The sequence below is a fragment of the Helianthus annuus genome, chromosome 15, assembly GCF_002127325.2.
Source record: "Helianthus annuus cultivar XRQ/B chromosome 15, HanXRQr2.0-SUNRISE, whole genome shotgun sequence".
Lineage (NCBI taxonomy): Eukaryota > Viridiplantae > Streptophyta > Magnoliopsida > Asterales > Asteraceae > Helianthus > Helianthus annuus.
In genome coordinates this window covers 25,509,997-25,522,617 of record NC_035447.2, presented here as the reverse complement: position 1 = coordinate 25,522,617, position 12,621 = coordinate 25,509,997, and positions in this window count along the sequence as shown.

Below are 12,621 nucleotides of genomic sequence, written 5' to 3'. Positions count from 1 at the left end.
AATATGTCCACAAGTTAAACATACCCTATTTATCCTTTATATAGCTTAGATATAGGCTTAGAGGTGTTCGGTGCGCAAAAATAAACTTTTATGTCATGCAGGGACTAAAAGTGTCAAAAAGTGCACAAGTTTGCACTTTTGCGCATATCTCGCGTTCTGAATATCCCCGGACACCCAAAAAGTTATGTAAGCATTAAAATATTTTATTTTAGTGTGTGGCATGATAAAATTCCATTCGTCGCGTAATTTGGATCGTTTTTAGCGTCCGTCCGTGTTTCGTCGTAATTAGCCGAACAACGGGACCGTACGACCAAACGAACCGACATCCGGCATATTTTTGAGCATGTTTCATGTTCCCTATGCTTAGGCATCTTTTTAGAGCCTTAAAAATGGTTTAACGGGCCTTAGATGGATCAGAAATGGCAATTATCAAGTGAAGGGGCCTAATATGTAAATAAATGAAACTTTGCTGTACTGTGCAGGTCCCTTACGGACCGTATACTGGACCATATGGTCCGTATACTAATGCCCAGCAGCAGAAAGTTGAAAACCAGCTTTGGTTTTGCACTTGTCTCTCATTTCTTCAATCCAGGGGCTGCCCATTGTTTTGTAAACCATGGGTAATAGGTGTATGGCTCAGATTTGATCACGGTTTACGAGAAACGATCCTAACGGTTCTCAAAATCCTATAAATACCCACCTTGATCTTTCCCCAAACTCACACCTTGATCTTGAATCCTCTAAGTTGGAGACCTTGCTCTTCATACCTGAGAATTTAGGATCAACCCTCCTTGCTTGGACCCTTTGTAAGTGTCCTTTCATGCTTAGTTTAATTTTTAGCGGTTGTAACAGAAAGTCAAGCGTCTTCGATAAACGCTTTGACTTTTAAACGGTTAAGCTATGGTTCACAACGAACATGGCTACGTGACCGTAATTAGGTAGGTAATTAACCCTCAAAGGGGCGCCTCCTAATTACCACGTTTACTTAGTTTAATTGTCGGGTCAAATGAAAGTCAAACGGGTTATTTCTAAATGAAATGCATAACTATTAAATTAAAGTCATAAAATCAGTTTTGCCACTTTGATAACTTGGTAAATATTAGTTGAACATGTTTAAACATGATTCAACCCGACAATTCTAAGTATAGGCTCGGTTCGGAGCCAAAAGTCGCGAAAGTTGACTTTTGCTTTGACTTTCAGTTCTGACCCGAATTAGACTTATTTAGATATGCCTTAGGATTCCTTTAGGATCATGTTATAGGTTAGTTTAACCCTCTGAGGTTATACAACCTGAATCCTTAGTTATCCTATTCATTTGCAAGTTTCCGTTATGTGCCGAATTGTTGACCGTTATGCCCTTTTGACCTTAAAACAATATTTTTGAAAATGTGAGAGAATAGAAACCTTCACTACTGAATTATAAACTTGTCCATAAAATTTGACATCAGTCTGAGGTCTAGATTAGGAGTTATGCTCAATAGCGTAATTAGAAGCTTCTTTAGTAATTAATTAGCGTAAATTGCATATAGCCTATCTAAACCCAAATTTTCATACAAAACTTTGTACCTACTGTATTAAAATAATATTTTGGGATTTTTAGAAATTTTTATTTAATTTTAGGCTGAGCATAACTTAGTGTTCTAAGCTTAATTCGGCTAATGCCGGTTTTGCCCTTTTGGGCTATAAAATGAGTTTTATATATCCGATTGACCTCAAACCTTTTTCTACTGATCTAATATGTTAAATAAATTAGTTTGAGCCTTCCGGAATTTTAAAAATATCAGCTTTCTATATAAAACCCGGAAATGGCTCCAAATCGCCTTTTTAAGCGTTTTTAACGCATAAGTATGTGCTAGAACCTATTTAAGCATATGAGGTTGAAACCTAATGATGTATTCAGTAAAATTTTATATTTTAAACAGTAGGAGAATATCTTAAGATCAGAATTCCAGTATTGACCTTTTAAGCATATGTGAAATTACCAAAACGCACCTACGGAGTCTAGGAGGATTAAGATTGATAAATTTCACATAAGGACTTATACCCTACTGTTATAACTTGGTAAAATGAGTAGGTTTACTGATTTAATCAGACCTGTAACTCAGGTTATTTAGACCCTCTTACACCCTTTAAAATGACCAAAATGCCCTTATGAGGCATAAATTGGGTTTAAAACCATTTTGGGCATAATGGAAGGTATCCTTCTGATATCACAACATGTTTAAGGCATATCAACTTAGGAAACTTGTATTTGACTCTTATGGTTACTCGTTACGCACTTTATGCGTTCGGATCGGCGTAGGTAACTAGTTTACCCATTATAGCCGAAACGGGTCAAACCATATCATTTCGGTCTCAAAATCCAGAATGTGATTAAGTTACCCATATTAAACAGTATGCAAGCTTGTTGGGTCAGAACCACATTCTAAAAACGGTCTTCGCCTTATCATGCGTTTAAACCGTAATCTTCATTTAAGAACTAACCGGTCTAGGCTTAGGCCAAATTAAAGACCCGTTAGAAGTCTAATAGGTTATTAAAAACCTTCATTCCAGATTTAGGAGCCAAGTAAAAGCTATCTGTACTTGCTTGGTGGTATACGGCTGGGATAAATTGTATAAATTTGCTCAGGTAAATACTTTTAACTTATTTTCCGTTATACGGGCTTGGGGGTACGGTATATAAAATACCGCTTGGTCGGGCAATTGACCCTAACTCATTAGTAGTTGGGTATTATCAATGTGACCCGTTTGAAAACTAGTTTTGTTTGTTTTACGCCTTTGGGAGTTTAATGACCATGTCCCGGATATCCTTGGCATCATTTTAAGAAATGGCCATGACCTTGACACCCGGGTATAGGCGTACACCCGGTAATGTGTCCATATTTATTAAGGTATAAACGTTGGCTTCCTGCCGCGGATTTATACTGAGTGGTGTGTCAATTAACCTTAAACCCGGCACGACCCGGGCGACTGAACGCATAACGAACATGTAATTCTTTTACAAGTTTAACTTTGATTAATTATTCCCAAGTTATAAAATGTTTTGTGCCTTGTGCAATCAAATCAATTTTTAAAATGTTTTCAAAATGAGTCAGTTAAATTGTATTTACCAGTGAAAACTGACGTATTTTCCCAAAAAGACTAAGTGCAGGTACTATGCGTAATAGGTTGGTTCCTCCTAGCATCAAATAGAAGTCTCGCAAGCTTAGATGCCTAAAGTCTGTTGAACAATGTTTCATTTATCTTTGATCCGCCTGTGGATCCTTTACTTTCCGTTTGTAATACTTTGATATTACTCTATATCGGATTGTAATATATTCATCTTTTGCTTCCGCTGTGCATTTTAAATTGTGTTGTTTGACTATGATGATATCAACTACGTCACGATACTCCCCACCGGGCCCACCGGTGACACGTGGAAAAATTGGGGTGTGACAGGTTGGTATCAGAGCCAACGTTGAGTGAATTAAACACTAACCTTTTGTGTTTAATCTCAATGACACAATAGCACATTCCTTAACCTTCTGAGTCTAGACTTAACATAGGAATACCCTCATCTCTATTCGGAGAATTTTTGTTTTCAATTCTATGTATTCTTGATACGTCGCCAAGCAAAGAAGCCGTAATGGAAATTCTCCCCATTAGAAGCCTAGGGAAGGCTGAGCTTCGTACTGCGACTAGGATTAACGTGCAGCCAAGGAGAAAACATTCGGAAATAAGATGAAGAAGAAACTCCTATTGCTAAAGATCGTTTCCTTAGAAGTCCTTATAAGGACATATTTATCTTTCAGTCCCTTTGTGGACAACATCATTCCTTAGAAGTCCCGTTTTAGGGCAACCATGTACCTGTATAAATTTTAATGGGATGGTTAGATTTAAAGTAACGTTCCTATTATAAGATCTACCATTATTATAAGATGGCAAAATCTAAGAAGGACAAGAGCTAGCGCATGTGTCATTTAAGACAGGGCCAAGATGGTAGTTCCACAATTAGATTCAGATCCTTGATAACATCTCAATTTAGGATTGTTCTGCGTTAAATATTAAAAGAATCTTAAAGGTAAAGCCTAGCCTATATGTCACTACAGACATGGCCAAGACGGTAAAACCTATCTAAAAGATTCCAATCCATGTTACCATCTGTGAGTATGTTAACATTATTGGCAAACTGTGAATCGTTAAAGTCACACAGGCCGTATGTTAACATTATTGGCAAACTGTGAATCGTTAAAGTCACACAGGCCGTATGTTAACATTTTTGGCAAATTGTGAATCTTTAAAGTCACACAGGCCATATGTTAACATTTATGACAAACTGTGAAGCGATAAAATCACATAGGTCATCATTTAATTGGGTGATTTAAATTCCGTTAATTATATAACCACCCTTAAGGGCGAAGTGCCTGCGGGCAATAACTAAATGTCCTCTGGGACTAAAGACAGTGGTAGCCTACGACTCCCTGTCAATAAAAGGTGACGGATTGTGGTTCAAACCTAAATACCTCGATTCTGTAAAATCCTGATTATAAATTAAACTTGTCTACGTGACTAGGCTTTTTTGTGCCATAGCTATATTTTAAATAAATTTAGGATAATTATAATCCTGAATAAAATAAATATCTTTCCTTTCCTGCCAATATTTATATTAAAAAGAGTCTCAAGGGTATAACCTAGCTTGAAGGTCATTAGGGACCTGGCTACGATGGTAAAACCTGTTTAAAGAGATTCAGATCCTTGTTAAACACCTGAAAACGTGTTAACACTCCTGACAATGGGTGATGCGATGAGATCACACTTGTCATCCTTATATTAGAAATCTTCCTAACCTTTCATTTAGCCTAAATGATGAATAGGAATCTTGGCTAATAAACGTCGAACATGATGTACACATCTAAACATCCACCTGGGATGTGCCCTGCGGGCAAAGATGTATTCATGATAAAGATAGTTATTCATAACTTCCTGTCAAAAGGTAATGAGTTATGAAGTTTTCCGATCCAAAGGAATCATTGATTATGTTTCAGAATGTCCTTGTGACAAGGCTTTGTGCCATCTAAAGAATGCTTTGAAACAAGCCTTTGTGCTGTATAAAGTGTCTGTATGACATTGACAGTTGTGACTTATATCCCCTGTCTAATAAGAAGGATTAGATTCTGTGTGAACGCCAAAGATGGCTTATTTAAAAACCTAGGCAAAACATAATCAAATAAATACTATCTATTGGCCTATATGGTTGGTTTACATCATGGCTGTTATATCGTCAAGGTCGACAATTCAGCAAATTATTACTGCTTGGTTTGCAGTCTGCAAAGCTTCATCATGGCTGACTCCTCTGAAGCTCACAATCGTCCCGTTGATCAGAATAAGGATGCAAGACTGAACTTAACGGGCACCGAGTTATAGGCTATGATAGATATAGTCGTAAACAACGCCGTGGACCGTGCGTTGAAGGATCATAAGCGAAAGTGCGAGAATATCCCAAATAAGGGTTACAAAAAGGGTAAGACTGGTCCAAGTTGTAACCAGTCCAAGCCAAAGGAGGCAAAACCCAAATGTAAAACCTGCGGGAAGAAGCACTTCGGAAAATGTTCCTATGAACAAACTAGGGGATGTGTCATCTGTAAGGAGATGGATCACGAGACCCATGAATGCAAGGACTTGAAGGACGCCACGTGCTATGGTTGTGGCGAGAAGAGGCGCATAAAGACCCACTGCCCAAAGAAGGCAACTAAAGGAAAGTACACTTTAAGAGTCACAAGCTAGGCCTTGTGGAATTCGTAACAAGAAAGGGGCACAAGGCTTTGGAGTGCCAAGACATAAAGGACGCAACCTGCTATAGTTGCGGTGGAAAAGGGCACGTCAAAACAAATTGTCCAAATAAAACCAAGCAGCCTGGAGAGGTTGAGAAGACCAAAGCTGAAAGCTCTTAAATGGATGCTCAAGAGGCTATTCAGGAACACAATGTCACAATGGATACTATTCTTTATCAATAACGCTCGTACTAGAGTATTATTTAATTCAGGTTCAGATAAGTCTTTCGTAGACAATGGATTTTGTAAATCATTAAATCTGCCTATTAAAAACTCTAAGCGTCAAGTATAAAGTAGAGTTGGTAGATAGTACCTCAGAAACTACTTCAACAATATTAGATGGATGCTTTATATCCATTAGGAACCATTCTTTTCCACTGTCCTTGTTTCCGTTGAAATAGAGGGAATCGATATAGTGATAGGAATGGATTGGTCATCTTATAGCTAAACCCATATTGTGGGTAATAAGAAGCAAGTAGTTATCAAGACTCTTTTTATGATTAAGTCCTTGGCAATTCGAGGAAGACACATGGTAAGGATTGCCTGAGCACTTGTTGAAATTGGTATTTAACAAGCGTCGAGTATGGAAAACTCGGAAGGGACATAAAAAAGTCGCAATGCTAGAAACGCGGCAAATGATAATGATGCATCAAATGTGGACCTCAATATTAATGGAGTTAATCTCCAAATCGGTAATTAACGCAGCCATTAGAAAGACTGGGAGAAGAGCCATGAAAAGGATCGAGAAGCCGAATGTTGTTTGCTGTTTACTCTAAAACACATGTCGCTGCTCATGAGAAGAGCTTCATTCATACTTCAAATGCGAAGAATAAACCCAACAAAGGCATATATGGCAAGGAGGCCATTATTTTGGATATACTTAAAAGTACTTCGTCTCTGGGAAGTCCAGAGACTTCAATAGTAAAAAGGGACCATCGATTACAGGAAATTTTTGAGGAAGTAGAAACCATTAGGTGTATCAGTGGTTACGTTGAAAGGAACACTGTGAGGTATGCATCACAGCCATTCGATGGTAATACCCTTAATCAATGAGGACATTAATGAAGTCCACAAGAAAGATTCTCTTATACACTATGGGATGGACCAAGTGTTAAGAACCTTATTAGAAAGACCTATTATCCGTTTCACGAAGTGGAAAAAGATGGAATAAGAATTTTTTGACTCTCACCACAAAAGTTTAGACTGCCGATAGTATGTCGCGGATTTTAATTCATTGACTGAGATAGTACCCTATTCCAATTACCCAAAACCATAAGCTTAGCAAACTTTTAGAAAATATCCCATAAGAACCCCAGATATTAAGTGTAAGGTAAAACTTACAAGTGAAATCATAAGAACCATTTCTTCTGTTCCCATCAGAAACCTTCAGCCATAAATTTATGAAGTATCTTCTCTTTAGAGAAAGTGCGTCGGCATATACAGTTGATATCTCCTTAATCTCAATTGATTGCGAATACCAGACAGTATGATAAAAGCGCCATATGAGGATTGATGTATCTTAATATGTTCCATAGATTGCTTCCATGCCTGATCAGTATGGAGGTTTAATGCATGGAACCACAAAGTGTCACACCCCGATCTCCACGTGTCACCGGTGGGCCCGGTGTGGGGTACAGTGACGTGGTTGGCATCGTCATAGACAAACAACACAATATAATAATGCACATCGGAAGCAGAATAGATACATTTCAACTTTAATTAAATGTAATAATAACATCATAAGTAGTTGAAACGAATCCACAGGCGGATCAAATAAAAAATAAGATAAAATTGTTCAACAGTTTATTTTATCGTCCGAGCTTGCGAGACTATAGTGGACGCTCTTAGGAAACAGCCAGCCTAGTTCGTATAGTACCTGCACTTAACCTTTTGGGAAAATACGTCAGTTTACACTAGTAAATACAAATCGACTGACTCATTTTGAAAATGATTGAAAATTGATTTAAATGCACATGGCATAAATATTTTTATTAACTTGGGATAATTATGCAATATAAACTTGTGAACGAATTACATGTTACTCGTTCATTTGGTGGCCCGGGATCTGCTGTCCGGGCTAAAGATTTAATGACACACCACATTAAAGAGTTATACACGCCGGGTGTACGCCTACACCCCGTGCTCTGGTCGTGGCCATCTCGTAAGATAATGCCAAGGATATCCGGGACACGGTCAATAACCCCCCAAAGCCTAAAGTAAGAACAAGACTGTTTAAACAAGTCGCACAAACTATTCAAGACTGTACACCCATAGGGTGCAGGATTTGTGCGCTCGATCAAGCGGTATTTTAAATACCGTACCCCAAGCCCGTATAGGGAAAATAAGTCAAAATGTATTTACCTGAGCAAGTATGAATCACAAATGGTAAGTGTAGGTAGCTTTTACTGGGCCTCCTAATCTGGAACAAAGGTTTATAATAACCTATTAGATTCCTAACGGGTCTTTTATTTAAGCTTAAGCTTTGACCGGTTAGTTTTAAGGATGATACGGTACAAGCGCACGATTAAGCGAAAGACCGGATAGAATGTGATTTAGACCCGACAAGTTTGAATACTTGTGTAATATGGGTATACTAAATACATTCTGGATTTTGAGACAAAAATGATAACGTTTGACCCGTTTCGGTCAATTTACGCAAACTAGTTACGTAAACCGAACCGAATGCTAAAAGGGCGTTACGGGTAGCCAAAAGAGTCAAATGCAAGTTCCCTGAGATAATATGCTTTAAATATGTTATAATATCAGTAAGTTATGTTCTATTATGCCCCGAATAATTTCAAACTCAATTTATGCCTTAGAAGGGCATTTTGGTCATCTAAAAGATTATAAAAGAGTCAATTTAGAAATCTGAGTTTCGGGTCTGGTTTATACAGTAAATATACTTCATTTAACATATTATAACAGTAGGGTATGACCCATATACCAAACTTATCATTTAAAAATCAAACTATGCATCGTAGGGGTATTTTAGTAATTTCACAAGGGCTAAAACTGCCAAAACTGGAAATCTGAGTTCAAACATTTATACTTACTGTTATTATATGAAAATATACTAATTACATCAATAGGTATGAGTTTTATATGTTTAAAATGAGTATAACGCTTACTATGCGTTAGAAATGCTAAAAATGCGATCTAGGGCCGTTTCCGGGTTTTCAAAAGAAAGCTGAGATTTTTATATTTCCAGAATGCTCAAAATAATTTATTTAACATATAAAATCAGTGGGAAAAGGTTTCGGGTCAAAAGGATGTATAAAACTCATTTTATGGCTTAAACGGTCAAAACCGGCATTAACCGAATCGACTAAGCGATCTAAGATACGATCAGCCAAAAATTAAATAAAAATCATCAAAAATCCCAAAATATTATATAACATCAGTGGGTAAAAAGTTTTGTATCAAAACGTGGCCTGAAATAGGTTATACGCGAAATGCGCCGTTTATGTAACTTTAAGATATAGTTTTACGATATCGGCCATAACTCAAAATCTGGACCACTAACTGATCTCAAATTTTCGGTGCAAGTTTATATATTAGAAATAAAGATTTCTACTCTTTTACTTTTCCAAAAATCACGTTTTATATCAAAAAGGGCAAAATAGTCAACTTTAAGCATAAATCGGAAACATGCAAATGAATCGGCTAAACATAGACTCAAGGAATAAAAATTCCAGAAAGTTTAACCAAAATAAAAATGGTCAAAAATACTCTCTAATACAGATCTCAAACATGCATGTACGAATCCGAATCGATAGTCTACGAAAAAGTCGTTTTACAAGACTTTCGGTTCCGATTCGTATTTATACTAAAGATTGTCGAGTTGATGATGATAAAACACATTCTTATATCCATTATAAGTTATTTTGATGATCAAACGGATTGCATGTCATCTACATTACCATTTAAGCTTATTTTTGCAAAAACAACTTCTGTTGACTTTTTAGAAACAAGTTTGACTCGACAATTAGCATGCATAAGGTGGGAATCAGAGAATACCCTTTTGAGGGTTTGTTTCCCACATAAATACCAACATATTTGTGGTTTCAATTTGAGAAATGACTGAGTAAAACTCGTTTAATCGAAAAGTCAAAGTATAAGAACAACAGTTTGACTTTTAGCAATTAATCTATGCTAGAACGAATTAGAGGTTGATATAACGGATTACCAAGGTCCTAATGAAGCTTAGCTAACGCTTGGAGGTGGCCTTGTCGTTCAGATTTGCTCTAGAAAGTCTTGAGAGTGTTCTTGAGAGTTGAGAGCTTCTTGATCACAATGCAAATGCCCAAGAAAGGAGCTTTGGATATGATTTAAAGATGAATTCAGAGGTTGGAGGTAGCACACTGTTGCACTAGGCATGCATGGGATTTAATTGGAGCAAAAGGAGGTGATGGCAGCTGTTATGCACTTCAAATTCGGACCCAAAATGCAATTTTCGCGAATTCTGGACCTGGGCAGGCCTCGCGTCACGCCTAGGGTCCTAGGTGTGACACCTAGCCCCATCTGATCCTCAAATCTCTTTAATATTGAAGTTTTGGTCCTTGGTCTTCGTATACGAGGTTTCGGCTAGTTATTTTGACTCGTAAACCCCCAAACTTGGTTTTTAAGAACCTTGGGACATTTACCAACATGGTAATGTCCTTGGATAACTTTGCGCTCAACCGAAAAGCCATGAAATTCGACGTTGACGCTTTTAGTCCTTCAAGTACGGTTTTGGCCATAACTTTCTCATACGTTAACGAAACTTCACGAAATTTTTACCACACATTCTAATGAGTATATTTTAGCATTAAAAAGCTTCGGGTCTGCCAAAAGTTCACTCAGAGGTATAAATTCGACATGTTGACACTTTTGGCCCCTATAGTTTGTAATTCCTCACTTTTGTGCAATTTCCGCGTCGTATGATCCATGAACCATCCGTTTAAGGTTATAAACACTATGTAGGGTTATTATAGAGTCTATTTATCCATTGTTGACACTTTGGACCCTTACGTTCCATAGTTTTCACTGTTTGTCACTTTTAGTCCCTCTAAAGTTTGTTTTCACATTCCGTAACCTTATGACACGTGTCAAGACGTTATTGGACGAAATTTTTCGAGGTGTTACATCCTCACCCCCTTAAAAGAAATCTCGACCTCGAGATTTACTAAAACAAATGAGGATATTTCTCTTGCATCGTGGATTCCACTTCCCACGTGTATTCGGGACCTCTACGGGCATCCCATTTGACCTTAACAATAGGCACGTGCTTCCTTCGAAGCTTTTTCACCTGTCGATCCTCAATCGACAAAGGTTTTTCCACGAACTTCAAACTCTCATCTATGTGTATATCTGTATGCGGTATAACCAGTGATTCGTCCGCGAAACACTTCTTCAAATTACAGATGTGGAACACATTATGAATAGCGCTAAGCTCTTCAGGCAAGTTTAACTTGTAAGCGACTGACCCGACACGTTCGATAATCTCGAAAGGTCCTATATATCTCGGGCTTAGCTTGCCTTTCTTTCCAAATCGCATCACCCCTTTCCAGGGCGATACCTTAAGCAACACTTTATCACCTACATCGAAGTGAAAGTCTTTGCGCTTAGGATCCGCATAACTTTTCTGCCTATCCCTGGCAGCTTTCAAACAATCGTGAATCTGAACGATCTTGTCTGTCGTCTCAAAGACGATATCTGGTCCTGACAGTTGGACTTCTCCAATTTCTGCCCAACAAATGGGCGATCTACACTTTCTACCGTATAAGGCCTCAAAAGGCGCAGCTTTTATGCTGGAATGGTAGCTATTGTTGTAGGAGAATTCAATTAGCGGTAGGTTCTTATCCCAACTACCACCCAAATCGATCGCACTTGCACGAAGCATGTCTTCCAAAGTTTTAATGGTACGCTCACTCTGACCATCAGTCTGTGGATGATAAGCCGTACTAAAATTCAAACGAGTGCCCAACGATTGTTGGAAACTCTTCCAAAAATGCGATGTATATCTAGTATCTCTATCGGAGATAATAGATACAGGTATACCATGCAATGCTACAATCTTATCGACGTATAATTGAGCTAACATATCGGAGCTATACGTCTCCTTGATGGGCAGAAAATGAGCTGACTTAGTCAGTCTATCTACTATGACCCATATGGTATCATTTCCCTTTTTCGTCTTCGGCAACTTGGTGATGAAATCCATTGTCACCATTTCCCATTTCCACTTGGGAATTTCAGGTTGTTGAAGCAAATCTGACGGCTTCTGATGCTCAGCCTTGACTTGCGCACAAGTCAAACATTTAGCTACATGCTCAGCTACTGACTTTTTCAAACCAATCCACCAGTAGTTTGCTTTCAAATCCTGGTACATCTTATCAGCTCCAGGATGAACGGAATATTTAGAGCTGTGGGCTTCCTGGAGGATAACATCCCGAAGTCCTCCATAAACTGGAACCCATATTCGTCCGTTTAGTCGTAGCACTCCATCTTTGTCGTAGGATAACTGCTCCTCAGTTACTCCTAACTTCTCTGCAGGATAGTTAGCTTCCAACACAGCTTCCTTCTGTGCAGCTAACACCCTTTCGTTCAAATTATTTCTTATTTCAATGCGCTTGGCATTGATTCTGATTGGTTTCACCCTTTCCTTTCTGCTTAAGGCGTCGGCAACTACATTTGCCTTGCCTGGATGGTATCTTATCTCGCAGTCATAATCATTTAAAGTTTCCATCCATCGCCTTTGACGCATGTTCAATTCCTTCTGATTGAACAAGTGTTGAAGACTCTTGTGATCCGAATAAATTATACACTTGGT